Below are 22,037 nucleotides of genomic sequence, written 5' to 3' on the forward strand. Positions count from 1 at the left end.
AGCTGCAGTCCCCAACAATTCCTGGGACACACTGCAGAGGTACTTGTGAATACTTTGTGAAGATGACTGTCCCTTTGTGCTCCCTTTTGTCTCCTTTATCCCCCAAACTCAAAACCATCCAAACAAACCTTGAAAGAGTCCTCAGGACAGTAGGTTAAAATGTGGATCTCAGAACAAGAGAGGTGCTGTTGATGGAGATTTTATCCTAAAACTCAGAACTCAGACTCCCAAATTGGAAGATTTTAAGAAAAAGGAAAGCTTTCCCCTCCTCAATCCTCATGCAGTTTAATTTTCCACAACTTCTCTCTCTGTGGGTTGAGGGGGTGGGAAGTAATTTGAAGTTGAAAAGTGCAGCTTTGATTTGCAGCCTACCCTACTTTCTCCTGCTGAGATAGTTTCCTTTTGCTTACCCTAAAACAAGGACAACTGTTCCATGCTTTTTATTTCTGTCCAGCTTCTTCCTTCCTATTTTGCCACCTGGTCCCTTAGACATCCTGCTGAACTAGGACTACTAACATACAAAATCCCAAACCTCCAAATGCTTTTTCTAGCCTTAAGGTTACTCTTTTCAGTTGAATAAAAGTGGTTTGATGTGGCAAGTATTTGTTTAGTTGGTTAGTAGGTTTTTTTATGGCTTTATTTTTTGTTTTGTGAAGGTTTTTTGTTCGGGGGGGGGGGGGGATGTTTTTTCCCCCCATTCAGTTTATCAGTTTTCCATTACCTTTTACATAAAAATCTGAGCTTGTGGCAGGACTTCATATCAGTTTTGGTTTACTATAAGTGAGCACACTGAATCAATGACCTCAAAAACTTCTAGTGCCTAATGCTGAGTGTTACAGTAAGTGCATAATAGTAAACTAGAGTCATTCCACTTCTTCCTTCATCTGTTCCTCTGTGTGGCATTTGGAAAATGCTTTAATCAGCTTTTCCATTCCTCTGTCTCATCGTATTCAGGTCTTGCTATTTGTTTTTTATTTTTGCTTTGCTTAGACATGATGCAGAAAACAAACTCAAAGGCAGCAGCACAGACTTTGCTGCTGGATTTACATACAGGTTGCCCAGAAAGCTACAGGATAAAATGAGCTCATCATGTTCTCAGGGTGTTCTGCTAGGCAGTGTCTTCTGCCTCTTGGTCATTTGGAGATAAGATGCTGCTCCATGTAGGGCCATTCCCTGTCTGCTGCCTTTCCTATCCCTGCCCACTGCCCCGGTCATGTACCCACACCCGTGCAGTCCCAATGGCCCCAGTGCCTTCCCATTGATTATCTTCCATCATCTGCACATCCCAGGCTGCTCTCAGAACCCCATCCTGTGTGTCCAGCCCCTCTGAACTGTAATGCAGCAGCTGGTTTTGCTCTTGGTGTAAGTTCAGACCCATTAAAAGCACGGGTTCCTTCCACTGAGGCAAGGAGCAGGTGGCCTACAGGAAAAAATCTCATTTGTAGAAGAATTATGTGTCATAAAATTCTTGTATTTGCTTTTTCCTAACTCCTCTGACAAAGGAAAGAAAGTAGGAAAATATTAATTTGGGTTCTCGTTTGGGAAGTTCATTGGAAAAGGGAAAGAAATCAGGGAGAAATGAAGTGAACAATTCAGAATGAGTGGTGTAAGCTGTGAGCTGTTGATCACTGCTTTGTTATGCAGACATTAATATTCCTTCTTTTGAAAAACAGAAATCCTGTCTCTGCTGTTGTATGTTTAATTGAGCACTTGAGGCAAAAAAAACCCTCACGATGAAAAAATAAAGCAAAACACAACAAAAGACCCTATGGTATGCAGATTTATTCTTCAGATGATGTTCATATAACTTTTTTTTTTTAATTTGTTCCCTGCTATACATCCTAACTAGATTCTCTGAAGTCTCAGACCTCTCCCATGGAGTGGGTAAAGGGGTTTGGCCAGCATCACAGAGTGCAACTGCTGTGGGAAAACTGGAGCTGAAATTACTTGTGGAAAGCTAATGTTACACTTGAAAGCACTTTCTTCAGCAAACATATTTTTATGCATTTATATATATACTATTAAGACCATCTAATATTTTCTGGAGAGAGAAATCAAATCCATAGTTAAATTGAATAGTCATTCCTTGAGAAGGCTTCTGTTACTTGTGGCTTAACTGTAACAGAAAACAGGCTGTGTATTAGCACAGACTCTCAGGAAGATATTTTAGTTATAAAATGTCAAAGCCTCTTCCAAATTAATGAGTAAAATATTGCCTGGCTTTAAAAAAGAGTATTGCAACTTCAAGAACACATTGTTGCCCCACTCCTTGTAGATCAACATGTGGCAAGATTATTTCAGTGGAAGTTTGTGCCCTCAGGCTGTGTATTTTTTGTGTTTTGTTGAGCACCGGTTGGCATCTGAGATCAAGAAAGCTTAAACCAATTATGAGTAGCTGGTGCAGCAAAAATCATGATTGATGCATTTACGGCACAGGGTCGATTCTTCTGGCAATGTTACTGTGTTAAGAGGGGGGAAAGGGGACATCAGGCACTCGACTTTGTAGCCCTGGATTAACACATGCTCTGACCACATACAGATGTTTCTCCCTCTGTGCAATCAGTGTGTCTTGCACTGATTGCAGCCTGCAGACCCCGAAGAAGAAACAGCTGTGCAATTGTTGCTAAGCCTATTTCCCTCTTCCCTTTGACTTATTGGATTATTTAATACAGCAGAATGATAGGAATTTAAAATTGGGAAAGCGCTGTTGAGTCATCTAGTCCATCTTGCAGCAGGATTGTCCTCTCCAGATCTTTGCCCAGTCATGGAAAGGCTTTGTGATGTGATTGGATTTCAGCCAATTTCCTTTGGAAGATTATTCTACAATAGAATACACTTCATTATAAGAATTTTTCCCTGTCAGCCTAAACTTTACTTTGCTTGGTATAATCACATTATTCTTAGCTGTATTTTCCTGAAAAACCCTATTAAAAAAATCCTTAGTGTGTGTATCCTTCCAGAGCTTGTAGATGATTATCATATTTCCCTTTCAATAGTGGCTTTAGTCAAGCTATACATATTTAGTTATTTTAATATTTTCCTATAAATCAGCCTTCCTGATGACATTTATTGCTATCATTGAGCCAAATCTCAAATTCTTCTATTTAGCATTCAAATAGAAAAGGCAGGACTGAATAAAGACTTACAGATTAGATCATGATGTCATTGAAAACCCATCCTTTGAACCAGTGTTTGTGCCTTCAGATCTGTCTGAATGCCAGCTCTCCTGAGGCAGACTTCAGTCATAAGATTTGTCTCAACTTTCTTATCTACAGCATAAGTGCCTACATCAAAGCCACTCTCCCTAGATTCATTTTATGATCATTGGACCCTATAGCTGCATGCAATTAATCTAAGCTGGTTTAGGTATCCACATTTAGGATGAGAGGAATTGAGTGCTAGTGGTATGTATTTCTCTCTTTCTAAGGTCTCTGTCCTGGACCTGCCTTCCTTGGGTATTTAAATACAGGGTGTGTGCATGTTTGGACACTGTGGCTCAAGAAGTGAGAAGAGTCAGTGTTGGCCATAGCAATGCCACCTCAGCTTCAGAACAGCAGCAGAGTGGTTTGATGCATTGTGTGTCCTGAGACCATTCCTGACACAGTTGAATGGCATTGAATTCAGCACACAAGTATGATGGTTACCTTGAATAATGGGGTGGATGAAATTGTCTTTTGCAGAGGCATAGACTCACAGAATATCTCCAGTTGAAATGATCCCTGAGGATCATTGAGCCCAACTCCCTGCTCCTTGCAGGACAACCTAAAGCTAAACCATATGGCTAAGGGCATTGTCCAGATGCACCTTGAGCTCTGACAGGCTCAACCACTTCCCTGGGGAGCCTGTTCCAGAGACCAGTCACCTTCCCACTGAACTTCTCTGTGTCCAATCTGAACTGAGGCAGGCACAGCCTTTACCCAGAGAGCATGAGTCTGGATGCCAGATATATTGGTTTTCAAGTTTCTTTGGATCAAAGGAAATCTATGATCAATGCCTTTCATTTTCAAAGGCCTCTCAAAAATGGCTCTCACATGACAGATGCCAATCACTCTTCCCTTCTCTATCAGGTATTTCTTCTCTGCTGACAGCTTAGAGCTCACAATCCTCACTGCAGCCCTGGGCAGGTGTCTGCTCTCATGCAGTTCTTACCTCTAGTCATAGGTTATGGATTGCTCTGCATACAGGTCCAACCATTCCTGGTTTATACTGGAGTAACTAGGAAAAGAAATCAGCATCTGCCTGTGGGTGGTTACATTCTGTCAAACTTTCTGATAAAATATGCTAAGCCTCCATTCCTAATAACTTGTATATAATGTTCAGGAAATAAAACCTTTTTACTAAATTCCTTTGGAGGGCAAACACCAGAGAAGGAGGTGAACTGTTGAAATTGAGGGATAATAACTGCTCAAGATAATATGTTTATTAATTATTCCTGCACAAGTTTCGACTGAACATTAACAGAAAATTTTCAAACATCCCAAGAGGGTAAAGTTCTGGAATAATCTCCAAGTGCACTAGTTGAGAAGAAAAAAAAAATAACTTGAAGAGATAATTTGATAAATTTAGGCAAGTTTTTATGAGAATATGTAGAAGCATTTATAGGGATTGAAAAAACGAGCCAGGCATGCAATGTGAAGTCAGAGTGTTACTGAAAGGGCTAAATAGGAGACTGGCCACTGCTCATGTGTCTGCACCATCACCTATTTCATGTTTAGTGCAGTGGTTAGTGGCTTCTGCTGGTTATCAACAGATTCCAGGCCACAGCCCAAGGTCAGTACAAGAATATCCTTGTTGTTGCCACACCCTTGGAGTTTGGGATATCCCTTCCAGAAAAACATATGAGACTCTGGTCTTGGTCTTTTTTTGGTGGTGCTAGGAAGGGCTGGTGTGGAGTGCACGTGTCTCTGTGGAAAAGGCACTGTGTCATCAGTCCTCCTGGGCAAAGCAGGAACAGAAACCTGGACAAATGCTGTTCATCCCTCTGAGAAGTGTATTCCTTCAATACTGCAGCCCAAGCACTGTACCCAGCCTTGCTTGGCTGAAGCCTGTGCTGAAAGCTTTCTAGTCAATGGGTTCTGCTCCTAACTCAGGGTAACTGGAACCAAATCCTCATCACTCACAGAGACACACAATCCTCAGAGGCTGCAAGCCTGCCGCAGCCTGCTGTAAGCCATAGTGACACTGGCTGACAGAGTGCAGGGCTGTCTTGGGACAGCTAACTTTGAAGCATCAGCAGAGATGAAAAGGACTTGGAGCAATGTGTGTTTGGCAGGTATTTTTAGCTGCCTTTTCTTAAAATTGCACTGCTTTCCTAATACTGTTTTATCATCACCATGGTGAACTAATTCTGCCACTAGCCTGTCTGCTAATAATTCTTATCAAGATAAGCTATTCCTCATTGGATCTGACTTTTCAGAGAATGACATATTGGTGTCTGGCCTCCTTTTCTAACAGCAAGCATGACTTCCTAGAGTCTCAAGCTGTTTGATCTTGTTCTTCCTTACAGCTCCATCTTCCTTGTTTTTTTCTGTGACAGAAGGGAACATTATCCTTTTCTTTCTTTCAAGTAATGTAAGCAAACACCTGTGAATTGCATCTGGACCCATTATAATGGGTGCCTATTTCAAGGAGGACTTGATGGTCCTCTTGTTTCTCCTGTGGATTTTTTGACTTACCTGTGGTTTCTGAGATGGGATGTTAGTGGTGGACATTTCTGAGTGATTACTCCTTTTATGCAGGAATGGGGTATCATAATCCTCAGATGTTATGGCACTAGCATTTAAGGACTTTTCAGGACAGATGAATGTCATGGTCATACTGAATTTACCCATGTTGTCCTCATAAGTCTTGTAAAGAATATTACCTGTATTGAACTTAATGGAACCCATTTTCCATTCCTTATGATGATTTGAACAGGGCTTCCCAAGAGTTGTCACTTAATTTAGAAAAGGGAAAGGGTTAGAGATTTATTGCATCTATTGCATTCATCTGTTTAGCTAGTCTTCCACTGGGATGAAGAGTGCAGTGCTTCTGCCTTGCTTTTAAAACAAAAAAACCCCAAAGGTACATATTTCCTTATGAAATTTCTATTCCAGCCTCTAGACTGCAGTGACAGCAGCACATTTCTTTGATTGCAGACACTGTAGAGATGGAGGAAGGTGGCTTAGGCTCTGCATTGTCAGACCAAAAGCAGTGGCTGTGTTTTGTGCCTGCCCTGCCTTTGTCAGGGCAGGTGGGGGCCCTTCTCTTCAGCAGTGTCTACCACAGTAATGTTGCTCAGTGCTTCCACAGAAATATTTTAGGTTGAAGTCTTTGCACTTAGGGATGCTCCTTTTGAGGCAGACTTCAGAGCAGTGAGTCCTTTCTTGCATTTTCCCACAGGTCAGGGAAAGAGGGCATTTTCAGCCACTGGAAATTCACTTTCTTTGAGAAGAAAAAGTCTGCCATCTAGCAAACTTTTCTTTTTTTTCTCATTTTTATTTTTTAACAGGGAACATGGGTTTGTACTAGCTTGCCAAGGAGGTTATCAAGGCAAGGATTGCACTTTCTCCTCTACTTCACTGTCATTTCAGGATTATCCCAGCACAATTTGCTGTTACTGGTTATGCTGCTGTCCAGCATAGGTACTTTGTACATAACAGTGATGGTTTAATACTCTCACTGCAATAGATGGCAGGAATCTGTCAGTGGGTAGGGTTGTGGGACTGGGTGGACTGGCTCTGCTTCCCCCCTATTTTGTTAAAGCAGTGCATCCTGATTTTAAATGGGAAAAAAACCCTGACAAACCACCACAAAGTAACAGATTAAAAAAATGTTTTCATGCATTATCATGGCACACTCCATTGCACACAATGTGACTGTAATTTTGTCAATGATGGTTCTACAGCTTAAAATACTTTACTGAAGCTGTTTTCTTGTATGGAATCTGGAATCTATGTGAGAGGTTCTTTTTGTACCCTAAAATCTGTTAGCTGTTACTTACGTCTTAGGGGAGCTATAAGAGGATTGACTCCCAAGAATAATAATTTTCTCTCTATTTCAGGGAAAAGTTAGAATGTTTAATTTTACTTATGGTAATTAGTATAATTTTATATAGGTTCAGGAGATAAGAGGGGATGTGTGACATGGAACTTCCTTAATTTGCATTTATTACTTATATCAGCTGTGAATCTGTTGGCCTTGATGCACAGTCAGAAGGGGAGAGATTTTTCTGTACTTGTAGATTTATGTTAAAAGGAACAAATTTAAAATAGGGATGGTAATGATGGAAGCTGAAAGAGTTACTTTGAGAAATGAAGTATAATAAAGGAAGGCTTGTCATGTTCATTTATTACCTGATTTTAGTGTTCAACTGAATGCAAAGCAAAATCTGAATGCAAAAACAAAAGACATAAAAATGAGACCTGCCTGCTTTGTTAAATATTGCTAACTGGTGTCTAGAAGTGATACTGGCATCTAAAAGTGATACATAGTGTTAAAGATATCACCCCTTAATTGTCAGTTATATAAACCTAAATCTAGAAAAATGTTATAAACACTCACTCTAATGTATATTCATTTGCACAGAAATAAAAGCTTTTTCCAGTGCCTGGCACATACTGAATATTTAGTGTAACAGAATGGAAAGGGTTTTACAAGTTAGTGCCTTTAAAATGAGGAGATCACAATACACTTCTGACATGGTATTCCAACGTGGACTCTTATTTTACAATTTAGTTAATTCTCAGTGCAGAAACTGTGTTCCCATGATAGAGAGATTTCAGAATCCTGCACCAAGTGCTGCTTATCCTGGTCATTTTGCCTAAGGCACTAAGCAAAAGTTGTGTCTAGCTTTGACAGTAACAGCAATTGCTTCTGTTTTAACAGGAAACATCTAATGCACGAAGGACCCAGTGCACAAGTTTGTGAGGAGCAGCTGAGCAAACTGAAGTTGTTTAGCCTCAAGAAAAGGAGGCTTGGGAGGACTTTATCCCTCTCTATTTGAAAGGAAGTTGCAAGCTGGTGGGAGTTGGTCTCCTCTCCCATGTTACAAGCAATAAAACAAGTGGAAATGGTCTCAAGTTGTGCAGAGAAAGATTAGATTGGATTTGAGAAAAAAATTCTTTGGTGAAAAGATGGTCAGGCATTGGAACAGGCTGGCCAAGGAAATGGTTGGTTACCAGCTTTGGGAGTATTTAAAAGTTGTGTAGATGTGGTGCTTAGGCACATGATTTAGTGGTGGCCTTGAGCTGAGTTAATGGTTGGGCTCGATGATGCCAGGGGTCTTTTACAACCTAAGTGATTCTGTCATACTGTGACATAAAACAAGAGCTGAAACTGTTCATCTGTTAGACTTCTACACTGAGAATTCTCCTAACACAACCAAAAACCACAGGAGAAAGTGCTACCTAGTTTTGTTTTCCTTTCATGGTCCCAGCATGGGAGACAAAGAGATAATTGTGGCACTTCACAGTCCTCTTTCTCTTTCACACTGCCTGCCCTTAAATGCAAGTGGTAAAGCCAAGATCCAGGAACTTTGCACCTTCTAGTTTCTGATTTTTTTTGCACCTTCTAGTTCTTAAAGGGTGATTGTGGGTTTTAGCTTCTTTGACAAAACACAAGTGTATTTTTATCAATTTTTTTTCAAGTCAGTTGTTGAAAAGAACTTTCAGTTCTCAGGAGGGATAAATCTCTAGAAAATGTTGATTTTTTTTTCCATCGAAAATAGTTTTAGCTCATAAGCTATTCTTTCCTTATCTTGAAAAAAAAAGAGATCAAATTTCTAGATCAATAATGTTGTTTTGTGGTGTGCTTTCATATCTGAGCATTTCTTCATGTTGTAAATATCAGCCTGACTTGCACTCAGGCTTCAACCTCACATCAAGCAAGAGCAGAAAAAAATAGGGGCTGTTTTAATGCAACAAGGCTTGGAAAAAACAATTTTTTAGAAGTGCTAACATGTCAAAACATTGAAGGAAAATATTGAAGAGTACCAGTGTGCTTCCAGTTTGTCTCTTGCTGCATAGTTTTTCTATTGAATAATCACATCTTCCAATGCCTGAAGCAGTGGTTCATTGTATGTAATGTGTGCTTCAGGGCATTAAAGAAAAAAAAGAAGATTGAAATTATCTGGAGGAAACCAAATCATTTTATTTCAAGGACAAATTAGATTGATCTGACCATTCTCCATAGATTTCATAGGCATGCTACTTGTTGAAGTGGTATCAGGCATTTTATATATTATAGCAATTTGCATACATTCATTAAGCTGCACTTTGTAAAGCTCTGTGACAGGGGCATTTGATGAATCCTGTGGACTGCATAGCTGCTTTATGTGGAGCAATCTGTTAAATCATGCCTTTGTCCTTCAGTTTGTCACAATCAGTAAGAGAAGCAGATGTTAATAACCATAGGAGAGTTTGGGGTTTTTTGGTGTTTGCAGAATATGGGATAAATGTGAAGGGCATCATGTGTTTGTAAAAGTGACAGCTGGTGTTATGAAAGATAGAAAGTCTGCTACAAGTGAAAACTTTCTCTGGCATCTTTTAGCAACTCCAGGAGGCTTTTTGGGACAGTCAGGTGGGTGGTCAATTCTAAAATAAACACTGCTAATATTATGCACAGCAAATTGTGTGCCTGTACTTAACACACAATTGTTCTTATCTTTGGTTGCAAACATTCTGTCACAGAGCTATCTCAGCCATGCAATAATTCGTGACATTTCTCTGTAATTATGTCATGAGAAATTCTCAGGTCAACAATCCCCTGAAATGTGTCTTTTGAGAAATACAATTGCATGCATTATGGAATTAGTAGGGTTTTACACCTGGTCTGTTTGAAGGTTACCTCTATGACACAAGTTTTGCAGGACCAGACAGTTCAGTCTCTGGAATCTCTACCTATCGTCAGGATTATTTGGCTGAATGTGTTTCAGCCAGGGAGCAGCATACATTTAGGGGGTTAACATGCTGCATCTGATGGGTGGTAATTCCTGTCAAGATGTGATAAGATGAGAGCTTGTTGCACTGCAGAGGCCTTGCAAGTGCAGGTAAAATGGGCAGTCATGAATTGGGTAAGAAATGAAGGTGATAAATAAGGGGTAAAACATAGCTTAGGGGCTGCCCCAAGAGGGGCCAGAAGAGGGGAGGTGCTGATGTCCTTTCTCTGGGGACCAGTGGCAGGACACAAGGACATGGAATGAAGTTGAGATTGGACATTATGACAAGGTAATTCACTGGGTGGGTGGTCAGTCACTGGAGCAGGTTTCCCAAGCAAACAGTCACAGCACCAAGCTTGTCAGAATCCAAAGAATGCCTGGGCAATGCTCGTAATCATTTGGTCTAGTTTTAGGTGGCCTTGCAAGGAGCAGAGAGCTGGACTTAGTGATCCTTGGGTGCCTTCCAACTGGAGATTTTCCATGATTCTATGTGGGAAAAGTTCTTACAAGGCTAACTGATGAAGAAGTAGAAAAAAGGAAGGACATTAGAGTAGACAATAAAGGGCAAACTTTGCCCCCGTTCTGATCTTGCAGATTTTTGTTGGTATTATCTAGTAAGTAGCTCCCAATCATTTTAGAGGTGGTATTTGGCTGAGATTCACGTTAATGACATTCTCTTTGTGATTATGCATTATTGTGGAAATCTCTTGTGGTGAATTGAGTGGGAGGTGCAAAGGGTGGAGATGTAGTGGTGTTACTCGTGCCTGTGTGATTGAATCTGAGCTTCTGAGCCTGGCTTGTCTGCAGCTAACATCAACAGCAGGAATGGCTACACAGTGCATAGAATAAATATTCCTAGAAGTTGTCGTGTTTGTAGTGATTGCCTGAAAATATGTAGAGAAGACCAGTGAGGGATTTCTGTAGTTCTTGCACATGAAAGCAGGCAGCAGCTACAAATCAACAAACTGTTGCTTTTGTAAGAAGAATTGGCAGAATCTTTCATGCTGTTGCTGCATAAAAATTTCTACTGCTTCTGTTCCTCAGAGTGAGTCTTATCTTTCTGTCTGATTATCTTGCAAAAAAATGAGCAGTGAAATAATTATCCATGCTGATATTTACATTTCATCCCTCTGCTTGAAAATTACCAGCTCACAGAAGAGAACAGAGGGAGTACTGGACTCCTTGGGTGGGCTGATCCCTTGGAGAAGCAAATGTCTGCCCCTCAGCTGGGACACACAGGTGCTCCCAGCCAGGTGACCATTGATGCATGGTGGGCACAGACAATTCTGTAGCTGATTCTCTTTGCCTGCACTGGGAATCATGTGGTGGGTACCAGTGGCACAGCTGCTGTGGAAAACTCAGGAAAAATTCTATGGAAAGAAAAGAGACAAGACTTCTAATATAGGCTCTTAATTATCTCTAAGAGCTGTGGCTGTGTGGCAGTCCTGTGTGAAATGGTGTTTCTTGTTGCAGAATGCCAAGTTGCCAATAGTACCACAGAAATATTCAATAGTGCATGTACTAATGATGGTGACTGCCCAGAACAGAGATCAGACCAAGTACATTTGGACACAAGAACTTTCTTCCCTTTTTTCAGTTTTTTTTTTTTTTTTTTTTTTTTTTTTCCTTCCTTTGTGTCTTTGCTTAGTCTGCTGAGCCTGTTTCTTTCTACTGCTGCAACTTCTTCCTTTTTGCTTTGTTAAGCACATCATATTTAACAAGTGCATTATGTTCAGGGTCACTGTGTGAGAATCACCAGGAAAATTTACAGAGACTCTGGGACTAATTGTGATTAGCTGTTATATGTATCTTTACAAGAATGCACATCCAGAATTTCACACCTGTAACAGAACTGCCATGTTCAGCATTTTTGGACACTAAAGAAATAATGCACTTAAGGATACCCTTGATTTTTCATGTGGTTTACCTCTTCATGTCACTGTTTTGCTGCAAGCTAAAGGCAGAATACTGCTTAAATGCACGTAAGGATGCCTGTGGTTTCCTAAATAATTTATATTTTCTGATATGCCACTGGCAGTTTTTCATACTCAATATGTTGGTTTTGTTTTTTTCATTGGAAATGATTGTAGCAAAATTGCTATTTGAGAATTCTGTGGTTTTTTTTCAGGTTTTCTACTAATTTTGAACTTGTGTAGAAGTTGCTTAAGAGTCTATACAATATTATATACCTTAAATGTAATGTGCTATAAATTATGATACCATCACTGTAATCACCTACAGCATTTCTCAGGTGATGAACAGCTTGTAAGGACTGGCTCACAGACTCATTTCTAAGCAGAAATTTTGCACAGTAATATTTTTTTTTCATTATATATGCTTAAGCCATATGCTTTCAATGACTTTAAATATATATTTTCTTTTTTATCAGATCTTGGATTCTGAACTTGAAGCAGTTCTTCAAGATTATATGCTTCTTGAAACTTGGAAAGTATCTGCAATAAATAGGTACGTGTAATGGATGCATTCATGTTTTGTGTTGGATGGTTTGGACTGTGTGAGTTTTGTTGGCAGCTTAATGCTGAGCTTCCTACAGGAAGCTAAATAATAACAATTGATAAATCTCAGTTGCTGTGAATGGGACAGTGTGATGGATCTTTGCAGGCTGAATTTTCAATAGTACGTGGTTATTGTAGGACAGAAATTTGGAAGGGTATGGCGTTCACAGTTGCTCAGAGATAAATGTTTAGCCAACCCCACAAACTTAACTTCAGAGTGAAAAAAGGTGAGTCTCCACAAGCAAGTAAGAAGTTTTGAAGGTAAAATCAGTGAGAGGAAGTGTCTCTACTCTTGATCCTTCCATACTTGAGGCTGTGCTTCATCTGGCTTTACATCTGTGTTTCCTTTGGGGTTTTTCTTGCAACTTTTTGAAGCTAGTTATGAATATAACTAAATATGGGAAGGAAATGACCATAAAGGTTGAAAACTTGAGTATATTGAAGTCCCTGGAAATTTTTTTCTTAGGCTCACATCTCCCTTCAATCATTTACAGAAAATATTCAGGCAATTTCAGAAATACATTCTTGCATATAACAAAGCAATTTTCAGGTGATTTCTTTTTTGAAAGTCAGGTCACACTTCTTGGTTCTTGAAGCTCTGCTGAACTAGCAATGGAGAAAGATAAATGAGAGAAGATTTAGAAGTTCTTATTCTTTCCAAAGAGTTCTTAGACCTTGGCAATTTTTTTGAGATTCAGCTCAGTTTGAAGGAGTGAAAGGTTTCTTGAATACCTGGATGTAACAGTTGGACTTACCTTGATCTGTGTGAGAAACTTTGAAGAGATTTAAAAATGGGAGGAGGTTAAACGTTTATGCATGAAATACACAAAAATGGATTTTTGTACTAAGTTGCTTATTCTGTAAGAATTTGAATGCAATATATCTTCTTAATGTGCTCTACCTGTAAATCTCAAGATATTTAGCAAAAGCTGGAGAAGAACCATTGTCTCCAATTTGTGTTTGGGGTCAGGTACCTTCCTGGATCACCTAATATCCTACAACTAGAGCTCCTGGATGTTCAGACCTGTGTCCAGGCCTGTCACAGGATCCCATGTCTAATCATCCTTTCAGAGTGTGTGCAAAAGATCAGTGTTTCTGATGTTTACATTTTCCTAATATTTCCCATATCTATTGATGTGCCCTTACTACTCCCTTTTGTGATACATTCTTCACTCATTTCTTCTGCTTTGTTTTCTACTTCGCTTTCTCATTTTGCTTTCCCATGTTTTCTCTGCTTCTTAATTCATTTGCAGTGTCTGAAGATTAGCTGTAGTGAGACCTTACACAAGGAGGAGTTTCAGGAAAAAAAAAAAATCATAGTGGAATGAGCTTCCCTTTTACTGCCTCTCTGGAGAGCCTGCTGTAAAAGGCAGCTTGCTGTCATTCCCGTAAATTTTCTTTTGCAGCCAGCTCTGCTGGGCGTCCCCTTTGTGCCCTGTGAACATCTGTGTTGCAGCTTAGTCTGAACCCAACTGGAGAACAAATGTGTGAACCTGCTTCTTATTTTGAGCAGGAAGCTGCTGCTATTAGCAGGGCACGTGGCCCTGCTTCACCTGCGACTTCTGAACGCCCAGCTGGGAGCGAACCCGCGTCTGGGCTCTCCCCTCCTGCCAGCAGTGCCCTTGTCCCTGGGGTGGCAAGTTTACCTGCTGTCCTCCAGACACTGCCCAGTGCCTGTCGTTTTTCAGCAATCATTTTCTCCCTGAGTTTCCCCAAGATGTCGTGCAGAAAGGAGGAAAGGAGTGAGCACTGCAGGGCTTTGGTGACATTGCTTATTTTCTGCTGCTCCTGAAAGCACACAAGTCATGCAGGCACCACCCTTCTGCATAAGCAAGAAATCTTGAAGCCTTGAAGTGTTCAGGCTCCAGGGATGCTGGAGCAGAAGAGAAAGCTTTATTTGCTAGGCTGTGCATAGGGGTTCCAGGAAAAGCCAGCAATGTTTCTGTGCCAGTTCTGGACACAGCACAAGACAGCTCACTGAGCGTAAATTAGGAGCTTAACTTCAAACAGACTTGCTTTAACCAACTTTGTACTTTAAAAGGGAAAAAAAGAAAAAGGTCTTTGCCCAGTTTGCAAAAGTGCTGTCCCACTTGGGCGTGCTCAGGAGTGCTTTATGTGCAGAGGTGCTGAGCTGCAGTCTCCGTGGCATATGCGTGTCTCCAAGAGAAAAAGGAAATCTGTTGTGTCAAGTTGGCTTCAGCTTATGCTGGAAGGGCTGTTGTGACAAGCCTGGAAGGTGCAGAAACTTTTGTGAAAGATCAGGTGTGATAGCAGAGAGCAACTAACAGCTGGGGGGAGGAAGCTGGAGTGTTTGAGGTCAGTCTAAGTCGGCAGCCATCAGCAGGCAAGGGAGCACAGCTGGTTTAGCAAGAGCATGCACAATTCAACAGTTTCCCTCAGATATTTGGGTTGGAACGACTCAGAATTAGCAAACCTTCCTGGCTGATGTTGCTGAAAAGGCTACTGGACAACTTTGTTTTCCTTTTCAGCAAATGAGCTCCCTTGCGGTAGAAGAGGATGTGAGTTTCTGAGCTTTTCAAGCCAGGTTAGAAAAAATTGGCCCCTTTCTTTCCAAAACTGTCCATCAAGGCAGTCCCAATGTGCCCCAGACATCTCTGGGTGTGTGAATCCTGTGCAGGCAGTGGTCTCCTCTATTCATTTTCTGAATGCACTTGTTATGGAGGGAAGGGCTGGTCTGGCTGATTGCATGGCTGTAAGTGCTGAAGAGCAAAAATTTGTAACAAAAAGATCTGGTCCTCTTTAAACATTGGCGGACAGATAGCTGTCTTCCATCTGTGGCAGCCTGTGCCAAACAGCAGAAAGAACTGCAAAGTTTGTGTTCTGAAACCTCAGAGGAGTAACTGGCAAGCTCCAACTTTTCCTTTTTTTTTTTTTTTTTTTTTTAAAACTTCACACAAATCTGAAACATTAAACACGGAAAGTGATGTTAAACGTGACAATCAGGCAGAAACTGGGAGGTTCAGCTGGAAGGGCTGTGCATAGACCAAAGCCTTGGCACAGGGCATGGAGTCTCTCAGCACTGCTGCATGGGCACTGCTGTGAGTGACAGCAGGCAGTGATCCCCTGCTGTGCAGGCAGTCCCTCAGCTGTCCCCTCCTGCAGGGACAGGGAGGTGGCTGGTAGCCTTGAAGGTGTGTATGGCTCACTAGACCCCTCCAGAGGTGCAGAGGGACTTACACCATGTTGAGGTGTGACGCCTGGAAGGAGGACACTGAATACATACTCTATACCAGCTAAGCAAATTAGTCTTCTTTAAATAAAAAGAAGGCATTCTGATCAAAGAACTTTCAGATACCAACTGTCAGGAAATAGTCTGAATTCTGTATTGAGCTTTCTTAAAACACAAATGTTTTACCTCTCTGGAAACACTTTCAAACTTTTTGCTCAGTAGTGTTACTAGGAAAAAGTAATGCATGGATCTTCTATTCTGTAACCAGTAGGAAAGTACTTCTGCCTTATCTGACCATGATTTGATAGAAAGGTTTCTCTGGACACATTGCTGGCTTATGTTCAGCTGGCTGTCAACCAGCACCCCAGGTCCTTTTACACCAGGCAGCTTTCCAAACCATTTTTCCCAAAGCCTGTAGCATGGGGTTGTTGTAACACAAGAGCAGGACCCAGGACTTGGCCTTGTTGAACCTCATACAATTGTTCCTGGCCAATCACTCCAGCCTGTGCAGATCCCTCTGCAGAGCCTTCCTGCCCTCCAGCAGATCAACATTCCCACCCAACTCAGTGTCCTCTGCAAGGAGGCTGAGGGTGCATTGATCCCCTTATCCTGACCATTGATAATCATATTAAGCAGAACTGTTTAATTGATTAGATGGAGATATTTTGTCTGTTCTTGTTCTTACTTAAGACTGCATCCTAAAAAGACTGTATTGTTTTCAGTGAGCTTGAATCAGTCTCATGGAGCAGCTGGGAAATAAAGCAGGATTGTGCATCAGCCATTATGAACTGGGCAGTAGCAATTTGCTTTGGTTAGGGAAAGTGTCAGCTTTTAGCAGTTCCCTGTTTTAATTTGCTTCCCCATCTAGGCTGGCTGTGTTTTTAGTAATATGCACCTCTGCTGTGTTGTCCCTTTTATCAATCACAGTTATCTTGCTTTTCTGACTTGGCATGGTGTTGGGAGTGTTTGTCTCCTTTGGCAGAGCTAGGAAAATGTGTTTTTATAGTAGGTGATTACAAGGACACCACTTTGGTACCTGGGAGCAACTTCTCTCAGTTCACTGGAATGGTTATGTCCAAGTTCTGCTGCTAAACATGCTGTATGCAGTAACACATGGTATTAATAACTGAGGATGTCAATAATGGGTGACACAACTGTCAGACTTAAAAAATAAAGCACTAATAAGGAGCTTTGAAGTAGTCTTGTTTAAGATTGGTTGCTGTTTGTAACACCATTAATTCTGAAAAGGAGTTTAATTCCCAGTTGCAGAAAATGAAAGCAGTTTTTCTGCTTAAATGGATTAATGAATATGAGTGTGGAAGAAAGCAGCAGTCCTATGTGAGTGTGTTTTGTCCATGTTCCATTGCTCACCTAGCTGGCAGTAACCTGCAGGGATCATTTTAGTAGACCTCCCAAACCTCCCCTGCAGAGTCATTGCCTGTCACTCCACCCTGTGCATGCATGGGGCGTGGTAAATGGTAAATGTCCAAGTGGGATTTTTAGCTGGAATACTCAAGAAACCAATGCCAGCATTGAAGAAAATGGATACAATCTGCTGTCGGTTCTGTTAGGCTTTTGCTTGAGGAAAGTGTTTCCAATTTGGAGAGGCAGGTGCACACTCGTGTGGTGCTTTTTGTGTGGATACAATGATGCCTCCAGTGCATCCTGGTGTGTGTCCATCCCTATTCACTGGATCTGGAATCCTACCCACGCAGAAAGTGTGTGGTAGCCAAATGTAGCTACACATGAACAAAGTATCCTTATTCTGACAAGATGAAATACCCAGCACAGAGTATCATAAATTGATCCCTGGAGGACAGACCTAGAATATAAACTGTAGTACTTTGAATATATGCATGCTATAACTGTATTGAACACTGTGCAGCAATTTGTATTGTAGTACAGCTGACAAAGTATTTTACCTCCTAATAACTAACTAGTGTAAATATGTTGAGATTCTCCCTCTATTTATGATTATATTAATTGCTTCGTGTATTAATAACAGTTAAGTGTCAGAACCCAAGCTGTAGCTGCCAGTAATCCACAAGCAACTTGTTTGCATATTCAAAATACAAAATTGAAGAGTAATTGCCCTTCTTGCTAGCGCATATCATGGCTCAAATTTTACATAGAAAAGCCCACTAAATATTGTAATGTTCCATATCAAATCTAGTGGTAACAGAATGTCTTCCAGAAATTAAGAGAAACCCTCTAACAGATTAGAAGCCATCTGATGAAAAGTAAACGAATGGCTCACTTTAGCTAGGAATTGTGACTTACTTCCAAATGAAAAAAGATGTTTCCTGCTGTTGAAAGTAACATTTTTCAGAGCCAAAGCTGGAACATCCATATGCAGTGCAATGTTTTTGTTTTGTAATGTGAGATAATTGGGCTAACAGTGTCCCAAAGAAGCATTTGAGGATTGACTAAATTTTTCATACAGGAGCTATTTTTTTGGAAAGTTTCCAGAGATATAATCGTTCTGCATTGCTATCTTGCAGATTTTAGCATTTTTATTCTTAGAGACAAAGCAAATTGAGATTTCAGCATAAATCTAGCTAAAACTTCAGTTGAAGAAAGTAACTTCTTCAGCTTCTAGGGTTTGTTGGGCTTGTTTGTTTGTTTGCTTGTTTGTTTTTTAGCTTTTATGTTCTTTGTAGTTATGTTATTTTATTTGTGTTGCAATCCTTGTTGGAGGCCAGCATTTAATACTGTTGATGATTTTGAAATTTTGCAAACCACTAGCATTTGTGAGGGCAACAGAGTGAAGAGTCAGTTCCAACTTAATATTGCAGATGTACACTGAATTATCCAGGGAAGAGCAAAGGTTGATTAAATTCACAAAATAAGGTGATTCATAGTTTTCTAAATATGTCACTCAGCCTAAAATTAACTCAATTATTTACCAGTCACACACATGCTAATGAATCCTGACAATCTCAATTGACCTGCTGCAATGAACTTTGCTGTCACCTGCTATTATTTCCTCTGTATTTTCACTGGAAAGAGTGATTGTAGCATTTATCACATGCAATGCAAAAATGCTTTTATTTTTGTATTTTATTATTGTTTTAATACTTGCAATTCCAGGGCACTAGCAAATTAGTTACATTTAATTAGAGACACTTCTTCTTTGTGAAAATGTAGCCTAAAGTTTAATCTCTCAGAGATTTCACATGTGATAGTGATGAAAGTGGCTGCTTCTATAGCATCAATGATACAATATGAGAAATAAAGTTAAGCTCATCTTTTCATGCAAAATTTTACAAAATTATAGAACTTTAAGACTATCATGGTATATAAGATTTGTTATTATTTCTAAAAGTAGAATCACCTTGGGATGCCATTTTTAGCTGTGTTACAAGTAGCTATAAGAAATTTGTAAGTTAGCCAAAAAAACAAGTGAGTTTATCTACTTTCCTACTAAATACAGAAATATACAATTTAAGTAAAAAATGTGGTTATTCTGGATCTGTACTTGAGTTATGGATAAATCTCCAAAAGGCTGCCTTGGATTATGAAATGGCATCTCTTTCCCATTCCAAGGTTTTTGCCTCAAGGCTTTACAGAATCCTGGATGAAAATCAACATTGATCCATAAAACAGACATCACAGCAGCATCCACATGGGCAGGGCACAACAGCTGAGAAGATTTCTGGCCTGGGGTTATTTCTGCCAGGGAAATGGAGATAGATAAAGATATAGATATATAATATTTAAAGCTGCTGGGCAATGGTAGCTGTTTGCAGACAGCTGCATGTTCAGCCCCTTTTGCTAGAGTGGTTAAGTGGCTAATTAAGTGGACAAGTCAGGTCTGAGCATACCCCCAGGGAGAGACTGCTGTATCTCAGCCTCCTCTGAAAGTTTTGGGAGAGATGGGTTGTCTCATTGTGAGTTGTGGTGCTGGCTATGACATGGGTCTGCTAGAACTCGTTTTACAGGATTTTACTCACTGGCTGCCACCCACAGAGAAACATGAAAAGTTTTAAAAACCCTGAAAATTTCTGAAAACTAAAACTAAGGCATCAAATTTAATTGAATTTCTTTCTGAGTAGTTCCAAATTGTTTCTGAAATTGCTTAGAAAGCTATTTGCTTGCTTTTTTTGGTGTTTTTTTTACAAAAATAATTTCCATGATTTTCATACTTGATTCATTCAGTGACATCAGCTATGGTGACCGAACAGTTGTTTCCGTGGTGACAAATTGCAGTGTTACAAGCATGCTTGTATGAATCAGGTAAGAAAAACAGATCAGCTATAAATGGAGAAAATTTGCTTGCAAAAATATTTAGTAAAAGTTTGCTGGAGAATGGCTTGGAAATCTAAAAATGATTTTAACATAGGTGAGTCTTCAGTTCATCCAAAAATTCCAGCGTGGATGGTTTCATAGTAAAGCACAAAGGGATCTGTCCGCATCTGGTGACAGCAGCCACCTGGAGAATGCTTAAAATAGATAAGAAACTTCATAAGAAGTGTGAATTAATTTAACTGCAATAAAAAAATATATGGCTTCTTGCTCATCCTCTAAAAGATGACAGCCAGCTTGACCACTGAAGATGATGGAGCTGCATCAAGCTTCTGTAAATACAGGGAAATGTGACTTGTGGTCTCAATGTGTAAAAAGGAGTGTATGTCCAAATTTAGGATGCTCCAAATGGTATGTTATATGGTATACTGTATTGTCATGGATTAAAATATATTTTGGGGTACATGGTAGCAATGCCACTGGATATGACCAGTGACAATATGAATTAATTCCATTCTTCTCATGACAACTCTCAGTGGGAATATTGTGCCTTGGCTGGGCTCAGACGTTATTTCCAATAAGTATGGAAATAATGGCTCACAGTGCTGCAAAATGCCAGGAGATCTCCAGGGAAATCTCATCAGATTATGTGATAGGTTTGAAATTAATTCATGTCCCAACTGTATTTACACAATGTACAGTTGTCTCTCTGATGGCTTATAAGGAAAGGTAAATGCAACCATCCTAAATCAGTGAGGGGACTTGCTGCAATATGCTCTCTTGGTAGAGAAAAGGTATTTTTCTGAATTCTATAGAAAGTACAGGTAACTCAGAAAATGGTTATATAACTTCCTTACACTGCAGACTTATTGTTGTCTTGTTTGTAACCTCATTATGCCACATCATCATCTTGCATTTCTCCTTGCCTCCAGTTCAGTAGACATGAATTTTCACATTGTCCTTTTGAAAATCTGAAAGGGAAAAAACTGTTGAGAAATTTTTGCTTCTGGTGTGGGTACAGCCCAGCTATAGATTCATCCATTGATGTATCCATACACCTGTCATTCCTAGGTTGCTCTTTGGTGAAGCTTCCTCATGGCACTGTTCTGGCCTCTTCACAGACTGGTTTGGGATTGTGCCACCTTTGCCTGATCATGTGTGCAACTGTGTCATGTTAGGCCAAAAACTGTCCCTTCACTGCCTTTCCCAAAGGAGTAAGGAAGAATGTACATGGCTTTACCATATTTGTAAGTAGTGAATGTCTCAAGAAGCATATGACAAATTTGCAAGCCCATCAGCTGAGTTTCTTGAATTGGGCCTCTTCTGGGAGCCATGAGCTAAAAGCTCAAATATGAATCCTTATAAGCTTTGCAGAAAATACGTTCTCTGCTCAAGAAGTCTTTAAAGGACTAGGAGATGAATGTTCTTCTTCAGAGATCTGCTTCTACCCTCAAGTTTGAGTACCAGGGCTGAGTGTTTTTGGAGGCCCAGGGCAAAAGGGAAGTTAGCACCATATCAGATGTGCAAGGGCTCTGAGCCTGGACTTGATCTTTACTTTTTTTAAAACTGTGTTGCTTTTGACATTGCTTTTGTGAACATGCAAATGAAATGGACAAGATACTGTGCATACTGCAGCTTCTCTCTCCTCTCACTGATTTAACATTTTTGTATCTGGCTTCCAGTTCCTTCCTTCCAGTTCCTTCCTTCCAGTTCCTTCCTTCCTCCCTCCCTCCCTCCCTCCCTCCCTCCCTCTCTCCCTCCCAATTGTAAAAAAAAAAAAAGTGTTTTCTTTGTTCCTTAGTAAATTCTTTGGTTTCCTCAAAGATTCAACAGCACAGAGAAGAACCTCTAGGATCCTTTCTGTTTACTTTTCTTCTTTGACAATAGACTGTCTACAGATAGTCTTCTAGTTATTTTTTCCTTATTTTATGTGCTTGCATTTTACTCCAAGAGAGCTTAATTCTCCTTTTCTTTCCAATAGCTATCAGGTGTGGCAGGCAAGGGGTTGATTGGGCAGCCTACTTTCTGTCTCTTTGCAAATTGGTTATGTTGATGGAAACATTTGGTACAATGGTTTTTGTTTGCTATAAACTCTAATTCTACTTAAAACTTCTTTCCCCCCCTCCATTTCTTTTTGCTGATAGGATCAGTGTATCAGCAGCCATATCTG

The 22,037-nt window shown here is 40.2% G+C and overlaps 1 protein-coding gene across 4 annotated transcripts in view; it reads left to right on the forward strand.

Annotated features, from left to right (window-relative positions):
* ENOX1 (ecto-NOX disulfide-thiol exchanger 1) overlaps positions 1–22,037 on the forward strand; it is a 350,623-nt gene that overhangs the window by 59,219 nt on the left and 269,367 nt on the right. For all 4 annotated transcript variants that reach the window (XM_056495979.1, XM_056496027.1, XM_056496009.1 and 1 more), the window contains exon 2: positions 12,306–12,382. The gene's annotated coding sequence lies outside the window, so the exon portion shown is untranslated. The remainder of the gene's footprint in view (positions 1–12,305; positions 12,383–22,037) is intronic.

Source organism: Oenanthe melanoleuca, chromosome 1 (genome assembly GCF_029582105.1).
Source record: "Oenanthe melanoleuca isolate GR-GAL-2019-014 chromosome 1, OMel1.0, whole genome shotgun sequence".
Classification (NCBI taxonomy): domain Eukaryota; kingdom Metazoa; phylum Chordata; class Aves; order Passeriformes; family Muscicapidae; genus Oenanthe; species Oenanthe melanoleuca.